Consider the following 12711-nt stretch of genomic DNA (forward strand, 5'->3'; position numbering starts at 1 on the left):
TTGCAGGAGTGAAATAAAAGGTCAGCGTCTCCAACAAGTGCAACGACCGGAGCATCCTGTCCAAAAAGTGATATTTGCGTGTATCTAGTGTGAATCAACACAGGACATTTTCCTCCGCGCGTCTCCTTTACTCACCAGGAAATGTTTCATTTGTGTTTTTCACAAGAGGGATCGGCAGCGTGACCTTCGAGGCTTCTCCCCGCTAAATGTCAGGCTCTGTGTTCGTTTCGGGAGCGTCTCGCGCAAAAGGTTGGCCCCCTTCTGTTTGGAGCGTCATCCAGCCGTTCGCGCGTGGGATCGACTCCAGCGGCGCCGTCCGCGCGTGCGCACGCGGGCGGGCGCGCGCGCTTGTTTTGCGTCGTGTCGCCGCGCAATAACTCGGGAAATAATGAGGAGGATTCTGCCAAAAAAACAGGTGCAAGATCCCCCCAGTGAAGGACCTCGTTCAATAACGTGGAAAAGTTGAAAATGAAAAAAAACCCAACAACTTTCCATCATTCGAATTTTTATTCACAGCATCTTCATCATCATTATCCTCCCCATCATTAACTGCGGTTCGTTTTGGAGTTGCGTGGCTTTGTAGAGCACATTTTTTTGTTTACACAGCTCCTGGTGTTTTTCAAGGAATGTGCTCGTATCATTCGGCAGCTTCTCAGCAAGAGCCATTATTCCCTCATCTCTTTAGTTTATCTCCTCTGATGATCTGCTCAGATAGATATGACAGCTGAATAAATATGCAAACGTGGCGCGCAGCTCCACTTTTCTTTTTCCCACAGAATCTCTATTATGCTCTCAGATTTAGAGGCGAACTGTACATCGCGATAACAACGAGGCTCTTTGGGGCTTTAGCTGATGTTTCTTTCTTCATCGTCATCTACTGATAAACTCCATACATCCGCAAATCGAAGCAGTTACAATAATTAAAAGTGTCTTTTCACAGATCCCCCGTTGAAAGGGATCTGTGACAATGACACGGAAGGAAATGCATTCAATTGCATTCATTAACTCAACAGTGTCGCGTCTTTTACTCCTACAGGCGTCGCCGTCTCCTTCAAACCGTGTTTCATTGGATGTGATCACACATGCTGTCAGGGTTGTGACCTGTGAGTCTTAGTGAGGGGGGGCTAAAGGAGATGATGATGGCTATTAAATTATCTCATGAGTAAAATATGAAGAAGACAAAAAAATGAATCGTGTACTTTTACACATGTCATTGCAGTCGACCTTAAGATTATTCAAGAACGTGTCCAACGTTTCATAATAACGCGTTGGAACTAAGCAGATGTAGCAGAAGTGTCGTCAGAAACGTCCTCATCGCCGCGCGCACACACACACACACACACACACACACACACACACACACACACTGCTGCGCTGCCGGACTCGTGGCCATATGTTGCCTTTTTATAGCATACTGGTGAGTATCTCGGCTGTAATACTTTGGGCTCCCGCCTGGCCCCCAGCTCCCAGCATGCTTTGAAACATGTAAGTCTCTTTTCAATCAGTTTTGGAACATGGCATCGATACTGGCGACGTTCGTGGCAGAGGAGGCGCTTTGGCAGCTCCGTTTGAAAAGGATCGCCATGGGAGGGGTCGGCTTGACCCAGCTTTAATGCACAACTGAAAAGGAGGGGAGACAAAAAAAAAAAAAAAAAACGCTACTATATTTAACCAAATCTGCAGCTTACTCGGAAAACACACGATAATGATATCCTCTTAACGCTCCTTGCTGTAGAATTACAGGCTTCACAGCAGCGGGGGCCAACGCGCCGGGCTCCAGAAGACGCAGTTATTACAGCACAATCATTATGTTGTGACTGTGTTCCTGGCCTCGCTCACCTTCCTCGGTCAAAAGAGCAACACTACAAAATTAGCAATTAATGGAGCAGTGCTGACTCTTCCCTCAGACAGAGAGCGCTGCACTCAGATCCCAAATAGGCTCTTGTAAATGTGATTATTTCCTTGTTGGCTTGGTGGTTGCGGGAGATTTCCGTCTGCACTTCACTTCTGCTAATTGGGCTAAAACAACATGCGCATTAGTTTGACCACGTTTCTGATGGTTTGGCGGCGCGGCCCTATCAGAGCCGGGTCCAAACACAGCTGCACCGTCCTAAAAATAGATACAGCACATCATCCTTAACAGGTTTCTTGTTGTTTTTGCCAAATCTTAATTAGCGATTAGTTGGAATTATTCTCAAACTGCTTCTCTTTTTTTGCCTCAGCGGAGCACGGTCTGTTATTTTAATTAAGCAGAGGTCAGATTTATTAACTCAGCAGGAGTGTGTGGAGGGGAACTGTGGAAATCAGTAACAATGCCTCACACGGCGCCACGCAACACGCTGGTGCATATTTTATCTCCCCTCCCTCCGTCCGGGCGAGGGGGGGGGGCTCCTTTCATTTTATGTCGCGCACTGATTCCTTTTTGATGGGACGTCGCCTTTAGCTCCTCCTCCCGCTCTTCACCGCGGTTAGATGGCGGTCGGACTCAAAGTGGACCCCCGGTGGGAGCGTCCGCTGGGGTCGGGAGGAGGTGGAGAGTGTGCGACAGAAGCAAAAGTTGACTACTGTAAGTGTTGTGCGACGATTAAATGACCCAGGGAAGACGGGGCAATTGAAGGCGGGTGGAGCATCATGCAGCGCACGCGGTTGCATTCGATCGGGCCCTAAATCAAAATGCCTCCGTCATATCTCACTTTACAATGAGCAGATAGATGTACTGTAAATACAGATTCAAACTCACGTCAGATGGTGAGCTTCACTTAAAGCTGCACTGGACTCCAAAGCCAAGTTAGGACGAGGACGCTTCCTAGATCATGTATTAGTTTACATTTGAGCTGAGTTAATGTTTAAATGCGGGAAAACAAGCGCACGTTGAGGAGCTGCTACTGGGCTTTATTTGTTAGATCTCTCCTCGGGGAGAGACGGCAGAGTGTTGTGTTCTGTCTGCGGCCAAAAGGCAATTACTGCCAGAAAGCGTTTGACTCCTCCTGATTATATGATGCCTTTCAAAAAAATACACAGATTCCACATCACATGCTGGGCATTAGACGGGAGCCTCGCAAGAAAAAGCCCTCCACTGGTGCTCGCGCCTCCGAGCCGCTGCGTCCACTGCAGGCTCAGCCCTGTCTGTGGGGACAGCAGAGGACAAACGGAGCGGGCGCCACTTCCACAGCAGAAGGAACCCACTGCAACGATACAGGACGGCCCTGTTCTGTGACACTAACCCTGCAATAGCTCACACATTATGCAGGTTCTATGAGTTTGGTTGTCTGTTCTTCCTTGGTTTTATGGTGGTGAAGACGGGAGGAGTTTGGAGAGCTGGTTTAAAAAAAGTGAACAATCGATCAGAAACAAGAGTTTAAGTGAGAGAGTGAGTCGTGTTCCGCTGCAGATCTGTGCGTCATGACTCTTCATTCACAGACAGTAAGAAAACAGAGGGGGACACATGCATCGCATCAGCAACTCAGTGTGCGTGCGCTGCAGCCTGTGTGTCACAGCACCAGAAACGTCCCATGAGTGCGACATCTCAATAACAATGCACTGGAGGACGTTGTAGGAGCGCTGGCTGTTTGACTCCCAGTGACGTCTCAGCATCAGACCCGTCTCTTAACCAGACGGGCCCAGCGGAGCCCGGATAGAGGTTTGATGTGTTAAGCTGGCTCCTGAACGCGGCGTCCCTCGCTTTGACCCGGGTCGCTCCTGTTTGCCGTCTGTCAGATCTCAGATCAGAACATTTTTCAGCCTCGCTGGAGCGCGTGCCTCTGAGCAGCGCGCCCGCCAGCGTGGGGCCTCCGCACTGACTGACACCGTGGATGATAGTGAGATCTAGCAGGTGCGTTTGGCTGCATACCTCTGATCAGTGCACCACTGTGCTTGTCTTCTTAGCTTGCTCTGTAATAAGCTCCTTCAAAGATCAGTATGTAACCCCCCCTCCCCCCACCTCCCACCTCCCTCCCGATAAGATCTGGAGTATGTAGTTCTCTCCTTCCCTTTATTCCCAACTCTTTTCGTTTTCTTAAGAAAATGTCAGTTTAATCATATCTTAATGCTTTGATAATGGGGTTCTTTTACACGGGCGAAGAACAGTCACTTCAGTGTCTTAAAAGCCCAGGATGTGGAGGGAAGGAGAGAATGTCTCTAAATTAAATTTGCTTGGGCCCTGCCTCAGCAGAGTGTGTGTGTGTGTGTGTGTGTGTGTGTGTGTGTGTGTGTGTGTGTGTGTGTGTGTGTGTGTGTGTGTGTGTGTGTGTGTAGGAAATGAAGCTCTTTTTCACCCCTCTTGACAATCACACAAAACATGTAATTGTTTCATGTGCATAAGTGGAAACTATTAATATTTAAATGTCAACTCGCCCCATTTAAATAATTGTTAAACCGGAGCGTCAGCGCGGGCCAAACCTGGCTCTTTAAATGTATGTGTGCCACTTTAGCGATGCTGTAGGTGTGGGGTTTTTTATATATATACTGTAGCATTTACAAATACATTTGTGCAGTTTTGGATACGACAAACCACCAGGAGAAAATAGCAAAACAAATAAATTATTTGCAAAGTGTCACAGCATGTTAACAAAGGAGGGAAGGAATGCAGTGGTCCCCTGTGTGTGTGTGTGTGTGTGTGTGTGTGTGTGTGTGTGTGTGCGTGCGTGCGTGCGGTGCGTGCATGCGTGTGCAGGTGTGAAGCCAGCTGCTGTGCTCCTGCCCACCCCACACACACACACACACACACACTCCCCCCCAGCACACTTCCCCTGTCACTCACGATGACGGACAGGTGAGGCACTGAGCACGCACACACTCCCTCGCATCCGCTACAAGCGCGCAACTGTTAAGGCGTGTGTCACTGAAACGCCATGAGGGAACAGTGCGCTGAACTTATGCCACTCTAAGTGTTATGGCTAAGAAAAAAAAAATCAGGCTCTGCCGCTCAAACAAACCCTGAAATTGGTCTGCATTGTGGAGGTAGAGGACTTGTAGCAGCGCCACCCACTTCCAGCCATTTAGCAGAGCGGGAGCGGAGGACCAGAGGGCATATTTAAGCAGCCCTGTGGCTCCTCCATGTCGCTGTCAGTCCTCCGTGCGGCCGAGACACCGCCGGCTGCCGCATTGTCTTGACCTACTTGTGACTTCGTTATTGCGCTGAATTAGAGGGATGGCTGACAAAAACAGCTCAACAAAGGGGGGAGGGAGGGGAGGGTAGGGGGGGGGGCAGCTTAAGAACAAAATAGCCCTTTCTGGTGGAGTTTGGAGTTCTAATCAGTGAAGCAGAAGCCGGCGGAGAGCAAGGGGAGTCTGCGTTCAAAAACATTATCTGCGTCTCAAGATGGATCCTTGACTAATCCCGCTGTCTGAGCTCAACGCTCCCAAGATGCTCCGGGAGCGGGGAGGAAACGCTGGAAGAGCGGAGGCGGGAGAAGGCCCGCGGATCAATATGAAACAAGGCCAGCGACGGCTTCCCACCGGCCGGAGTCAGATCGGGGCCAGCGCTACCTGGTGCTGCACCCGAATCGCCGCCGCAGCCGCAGCACCTGCTGTAGATTATTAGCGGCCGGGGTGCAGGACTGCACGGTGCTGTTAGCGTTCGGCACAAACCACGTCCCCTCTTCATCTTTTAATGAGTTACTTTGCATTGGCTGCGACAGTAAGCAGCGGATTTGTTATTTATGTGCCGAAACACAAGCTGCCGCGGTATTGTGTGGCTCTGCGCGGGCTGCTGTCCGCTTTGATTCAGGCTAATGGAGTCCCCACCAAGCTACATAATATGTTCTGTGTGAAAAGCCTCTAATTCCAAATCATCTTACAGGAGCGGCGCGTTATAGCAAGACAGAGCGTCTGCACAATGACACACGCAGAAAAAAAAAGAAAGGCGAATACACACACAAAAAAAAAGTCCATGTGATTTTTCTCCTGGACATGAAACCAATTTGTTCGCGGAATCGTCTTGCTGCCATTCACTGTAAATGATTAAAGGGGGAGCTCCTCCGCATTGATCTCTCGCACAAAGCTCAACAAGCATCTGCAGCCAAACAAGGACTGCGAAGATTTCACACTCACGCCTCGGCTGCGTCCCTGTGATTTCTGTTGAGCTCGACCGCTCTAACGTCGGCCCTCAATGGATTTAACGCCGAAAAATGCATGTTGGGTGCAGTTCCCACGTCTTAATTGTGCTCTAATTTCCCAGAGATTTCCCTGAGCGGCGTCGGGCGAGTCCGGCGATGCGGCGGACGGCGTCTTAAGCTGTTGCTGACTCGCTGACTGCTGCTGCTGCTTAACAGGAGTCTGTCACTGGCACTCTGCAAAACTGCCAGGGTCACCATTGAGATGAATCTAAAACTGGCCACGGGGTTATTTTTAGACTTGGCTGCAGGATAAAAAGTTTCTGAGCCCCATAAGTAGGTCAGCTCAAGTGGTGTTCAGATTGCTGTTATGTACAATTACTGAAAAGTAGCATCTCTGGTCCACAGCAACTTTTAATCCACACTCCAGTGAATGAAGTAAACTTCTTCCTCACCAACTTTTCTTCTTCCTTTAAATCTTCCGTAATCCACACGCCGTTTGTTCTACAAGTTGGTTTTGTTGGCGTATACCTGACACCAGTTTGGTGTCAGGGAACAGCTGCTCAATTCGCGGAGTCGTCGCAGCTCTACCCGTCAGACAGACACATTTTATTGAAGCGATTTGAATAGTTTCCTGCAGCTCCTGCGTGTTTCCTCCCAACACAACCCCACAACGCCGCTCGCGCCGCTGCAGCGCGTGCATTAGAGCGCCAATCTGTCCCAACATGTGTTCAACCCTATTTATTTGCAGCGCGTCGCATGTCGGAATTACCGGATGACAATCACGCGCGGGGTTAATTTGAATCACAAGTGATTTGTGAATTGCGGGTGCAGGGTTTCCTCTTAAAGGCCCGCGCGTTTGGGGGTTATTGGTCGTACAGGAGGAGGAGAGCGCACGTTTTCCCGGGCTTTTATCCTGCCACTTCAAACCATTCTGCAGCGGTGAGGCTTCTATGAGGTGTCTGTATAGCATATTATGGAAGTGAACGCGGTCAGAGACACTATATCACCACCGGGGGTTCGGCTGCATTAATTGAATAGCGGGAGGAGAGCGGGTGACGGCGGCGGAGTGAAAATGATGAGCGGACCGCTGCAGCGGCGCGGCCTCCGTTCCAACTTTGACAGGTAAACAATCTAATTGATTTTCCGCTGCGTCTCGCCGGACTGTTAGGTGCCACATTTCCAGTTTAAACGCCGAGCGTCCTCTGTGTTTGCAGAACAGACAAGCCCGTCATCTGTAGTGCTGAAAACATGTCAAGTTAGAGCGAGTAATTTGTGGTGATGAATGACAAGTGCAGGCTCCTGTTCAGTAGTCTGAGCGCTCATTAGAAAACACATTTTCAGATGTCACCAGGCTTCTGTGTTTTTGTACTTTTTCGGGTAGAATAAACAAATATCGCTTGAATACTGCAGTGTCACATAAATGAGCAGAAGGAACTTAAACCTCAATTGACATGTCTCACGCAGCCGACTTTTTTGAACGTTGACAGCCATCTGTGTGGATTCCTTTCACTCTCCGCTAATGAGCTGTGGGTTGAGGAGACCCAATCTACACAGGCCTGTCCCTGGGGCCCCGTGCAGCTGCCGGGCACACACACACACACACACACACACACACACACACACACACACACACACACACACACACACACACACACACACACACACACGCAGCCACCAGCATCCCTCTGCTTGAAAACACACTTTGGCTAACTAGGATCTGAAGTCATGCGACTTCACATGGAGTATTTTATTTCCTTGCACTACACAGATCTCCTTGTGCCAGCCGGGGAGCGTGAAAGTTCCAGTGCCACAGTAAAAAAACAAAAAGGACGCGGAAGCTGCACATTATGGTTTGGTTGCCGCAGGACTATAATACAACCGTGGAGGTCCTTTTTCAACTTTTGCTGAGATGTGAGATAAATAATTGAATCCAACACCTTCTGTTTGCGCGCTTCTCAGCCTGATGGGAGGCGGTTGTTTACCCGCTTCTGAGCAGTAATCATATGCGTATAGAAACGGGACTTCTAGAGTGAAAACACTAGTCAAACTTTTGCAGCCTCCTCCTCCTCACATTCCTGCACTTGTAAATCTCCAGACGGTGTTTAGAAATCTATTTGATCCCTATCATGCACAAAAGACGCAGAGCTGGAATGCCACTGATACACGGCGTGAATGGGGCAATGACAGGAGGAGCCTAATCAATGTCGTCCAGGACTGGCAGCCGCCTGCCTTTGTTTCTTTTTGTAAATACAAGCCTCTTTAACATCACAATATAAGCCATTATCGCCGCCTGGCAAGGTAAATTTTTTGGGGGGGAGCTGCACAAAACATACATTTTCCCTCAGCTTGGCGCAGATCAGTCGGGCGAGATCTAAAGTCATGCAAATGTTACAGCGGGGGAAAATACAGGCAAAAACTCATTCTAATTATTCCATATCAGCACATTTGCATGGAATGGATTTTTTAAAGAAGGGAAGAGTTTATGATCAGTGGAGCCTGGGCATGGGGGCTGTTTAGGAATTCACAGCATTTTGATCTAATCACAAAATCAAAATATTCATGAAACACAATGATATCTCCCAGAAGCAGGCGGCTGGCCATTAATTTTCAAATTCAGGTAATTTATTAACACTTATCAGAGGCTGAAAAAGCCTTGCTCCGTGTTTGTAAAGTGGGCGAGAGGGAGAGAGGAGTTCGGGAAAACTGATTCCAGATGATTTATAACGGTGTGCCGGGCGCATTTTCAACCAGGTATTCAATTAGAATGTACGTCCAATTTTCCATTCTAGATCTACAGTTAAAAACTCTATTAAAGCAGCATTTTCCTTAGCATACATGTCTATTATCAGCGTTCACGGCAAATTTGATAACTGTGGCTCAGGCTCTGTCATTGTGCTTGTTTAATGCGCGTTTGTCTCTTATTAATTGGAAGAGGTTTCACTATAGTCCACAAAACGCTGCTTGGACATATTTCTGTTTTAGCTGTAACCAGTTACCTTTGCATAAATTATTCATTGTGTACATTAATAATCGCTCCAGAGCTACTGTATCATGATCCCCACACCCTGTTTCTGGTACAAATGTTCTTATCTCTCAAAGCATCTTTCAGACACAATCAGACAAAAATTCTGGAGCTTTATAATATGTTTAATTAAAGCCTGTATGACCCAAAAGAATTCTCAGACATTCTTAGTTGAACGTTGGTGGTTCTTAGTTTCTGTGTTATAATTTATAACAAAACATCTACAGTAATATCACTATTGCATGTATTGTGCTATTTAGCAGCATATGTAAGAAAATATGAAAGCAATGCTTCTGTATTCCATGTGTGTGTGTATATATATATATATATATATATATATATATATATAGGTTTGGTTTGTCTGGTTACCTGGTTACACATGTTTTATACGTTTGCCTTCTCATGGCTTTATAAAGAGGATTAGTGAAGGGACAGCACCCTATATAATCCACAAGGGGTTAAGGTCAGTCTTAAGGTCAAGTTATCGAAGCCTGTGCTCATACAGTGTGTTGTGTACAAATTCTCAGCTTGACAGGCGTGTGGTGCTTAGCTACGGTTACTAACCTATGATAGGACACTTCCCTTTAAGCAGGAGGGGCTTAGGCAGCGTCACTTCTCATAATATTATTTTTGTTGTCATAATTTATACTCAGCTTTATTACAGGAGATTTTTTTTTATTTGTTGTATCGTTTCTCTTTCAGGAACAAAGCGTCCATTCATGTTGCAAACCACAGACTTTGCACTGAAAGATGTATCCAATAAGGTGAAGCGTTGAACAGCAGATTTAGATGGAACAGACCGACAACTCGGGCCATCTGGGTGTATGTGAATCCATCTGGGTGCATGTCTCCAGAGGGAGGGAGTCAACTTCTCTCAGCAGTAGCTTATCTTATGATGTCGTACTTCTTCAAAGCATCCAATGTTTCAAATAGAAAAAGGCCGTTTTTGATTCAAAGAGCATAAATTTCAACAAGCATGTCCATTAATATGCACTTTGAAGCTGCATCTATTATGGGGATGTTTTAATAAACACAAAAACACTTGATTAAGTTATTAGTCTGTGTGAATCATATCTCATGATATAAAAAGCCGACGCTTTACATGTTAGAATGAGCATGGAGACTCTCACTGCACCGCTGAAATATCATCAAAGGGATTGTGTGGGCGTTTTTTTTCCTAATCATTCTCCACTGTGCAAAGATCCTATCTCATACCTTCCATTGTAATTTTAGCCAGTGTAAGGAAACAGCCAGTGACACATCTTCCCAGCATTCACCAGCCAGAATGATCTAGGGAAAGGACGGAGTCAAAAAAAACAAAAACAGAAGGCCTGGATCTCTTTGTCTCTGGCTAATATTGCCGAGTGGATTCAAACAGTCCCTGAAGCTGAGCTGAGCTGAGCCCTGAGCTGTGATTGCAGCGTGATAACAGCCAGATGGATCAATACACGTGTTGTAAAGGTTAAATGATGTTATGTTCTCCGTTGTTATTGGACATGGCGCGTCACACTACATGATACTGACACCTTCCCCTTTCCCCTCTCCAGGTGGGGTAGAGGTGCTGCTGTAATGCCAAGAAGAGGCCCATGGGTTGAAGCAAGGATTGTAAGGGTTCTCTAATAAATAATCATCTATTATATCACAATTAATCCCCTTTACTTCTGAACCAAGTCCTTTGTGCTAGTAACAGACGTTACACAAATGCAGATGGAAACAACATTAAGCACCAGGAACCTGGAAGGAGATTTACCAATTGCTTTAAAAGTAAGATACCACAGTACGTTTAAAACTGAGAAATGAAACACATAAGGTCAAAACAAAAAAAGTTTAAAAAAGACAAGGAAGGTTAGCGTTTGCAACTTCAAAATTCACTTTTCGCTCAGTTTTTGGTCTCATCCACATCCTGAATCTACTAAAATATCCAGATGTTAATAGGCCATTCACTTCATGTGTCTGCCAGCTGTTCAGCCTACAGCAAAGACTGATGCGTCTGCTCATCCAGAGATGTCAGCTTGCAGTAAAACCAAGACGATTCAACTGAAAAGCACTAAAAGCGCTGTTAGCAACACCATTCACACGGTAAAGTCACTGGTTAATGGGCTCCCAAAATATTCATTAGTCTAGTTTTAAGTATGGGAAAAAAAGAAATCCCTCACATAAAGCAGTGCAGGCAAACTGTGCCACACATGTGGGACATCCTCTGCTATAACCCTCAGATCCCATTACCTGTGACTTCAACACATTTACAGTGATTGACCAGCTGCACCACGTGTTTACCCTTAATACCATAGAGGACTATAGCTCCCATTACCAGTCACATTACCACACCCAGCAATTAGCAGCTTAGTCTGTACTCGGCTACATGTTGACAATCCACACTCTTGTTTCGGAGGTGCGCAACTTGGCAGTGCTGGAGGATTATCAGCGCTCCAAATTACATAACTGAACTAATGAGATACATACTCACACAGCTTCAACCCCTATTCCCACTGGGTGCCTCGCTGGCGGAGTGAAATATTCCACAGCTCCCTGTGGACCCGCCGCACATCCCCTGCCCGTCTGGGGAGAGGAGAGCAGGGGAGGCGGGCGAGCGAGCGCGGGGAGGAAATAAATGGAGATGTATCGTCTCCAAAAGGTCTGACTGACAAGTAGTTAATATGCTGTAATTGTTTAGCGAGTAGATTGGCGCTTCTCTGCACAGTGAACTGAGGTGAAAATGACTTCTTAGGCTAAGTGTTTGTTACACTGCAGGTTCATTTCTGTGGCTGATGCCTCATTAAATAAAGGCCAGCGCAGGCTCACACTACTGTGTGAACGCAGGCGATGGATTTCTACCGCCAGACCATGCTACAGAGGCGAAATGGTCTGTTTTAATAGCAGCCTGTGGACACGGACCCTGAATAATATTACCACCGACTCAATACTAAACAGCGTGATTGTTGACTCTGTGATAGGAGCAAAACTGAGACCAAACAAACACTTTAACACCTAAACCAGCAGTTTCCTGCTACAGAAAATTGAGGTCACTCTACATTTGTATTCATTGTAATGTGACACTGCAAATAAAGTTCCATGCGCCACATATACTGTATATATATGATTCTCAGCCTGGCTCACAATTCCTTTTGTGCCAGCAGTAAATCTCAACTAAAACCACAACCTATTGATTTAGAACAAAGCCAACATAATGTTTTGGGGCGTTTTCTCCCCAAATATGGTTGGAACATGAAACTCATAGCTGTTGTCTAAGTTATTGCTTGTTATGTTTACTGCATGTGACGCTGCCACATACAGAGGCCTCACACGAGCGCTTTCATCGTGATTTAGAGGAAACACATGTCTTCCAACGCCAAAGTTAAAGGCATTCACACCTGCCTTAAAAGCCAGAGCAGCCTCTGTGAAATGACTGCATTTAGCCAGAAGTTAAACGCAACCAAACGCGCTGGAACGACACAAGACGGGGGAATTAAAGTCCACCCTAATAAAAAGAGAAGACAACCTAACTGGAGGGGACAGATTCACAGCATTATTTATCATGTTACAATGAGCTTATCCCATAATTACCGCCTGGTAATTCCCTTATGGATGTCAACTGTGGTTTTTTTCCCCTCCCTTTTGCGCCATCCAAATTAA

General features: G+C 46.6%; 1 protein-coding gene across 1 annotated transcript in view; it reads right to left on the bottom strand.

Moving 5' to 3' along the window:
• dpys (dihydropyrimidinase) overlaps positions 1 to 12711 on the bottom strand; it is a 29199-nt gene that overhangs the window by 9994 nt on the left and 6494 nt on the right. The gene's annotated exons all lie outside the window — the stretch shown is intronic.

Source organism: Betta splendens, chromosome 16 (genome assembly GCF_900634795.4).
Source record: "Betta splendens chromosome 16, fBetSpl5.4, whole genome shotgun sequence".
Classification (NCBI taxonomy): domain Eukaryota; kingdom Metazoa; phylum Chordata; class Actinopteri; order Anabantiformes; family Osphronemidae; genus Betta; species Betta splendens.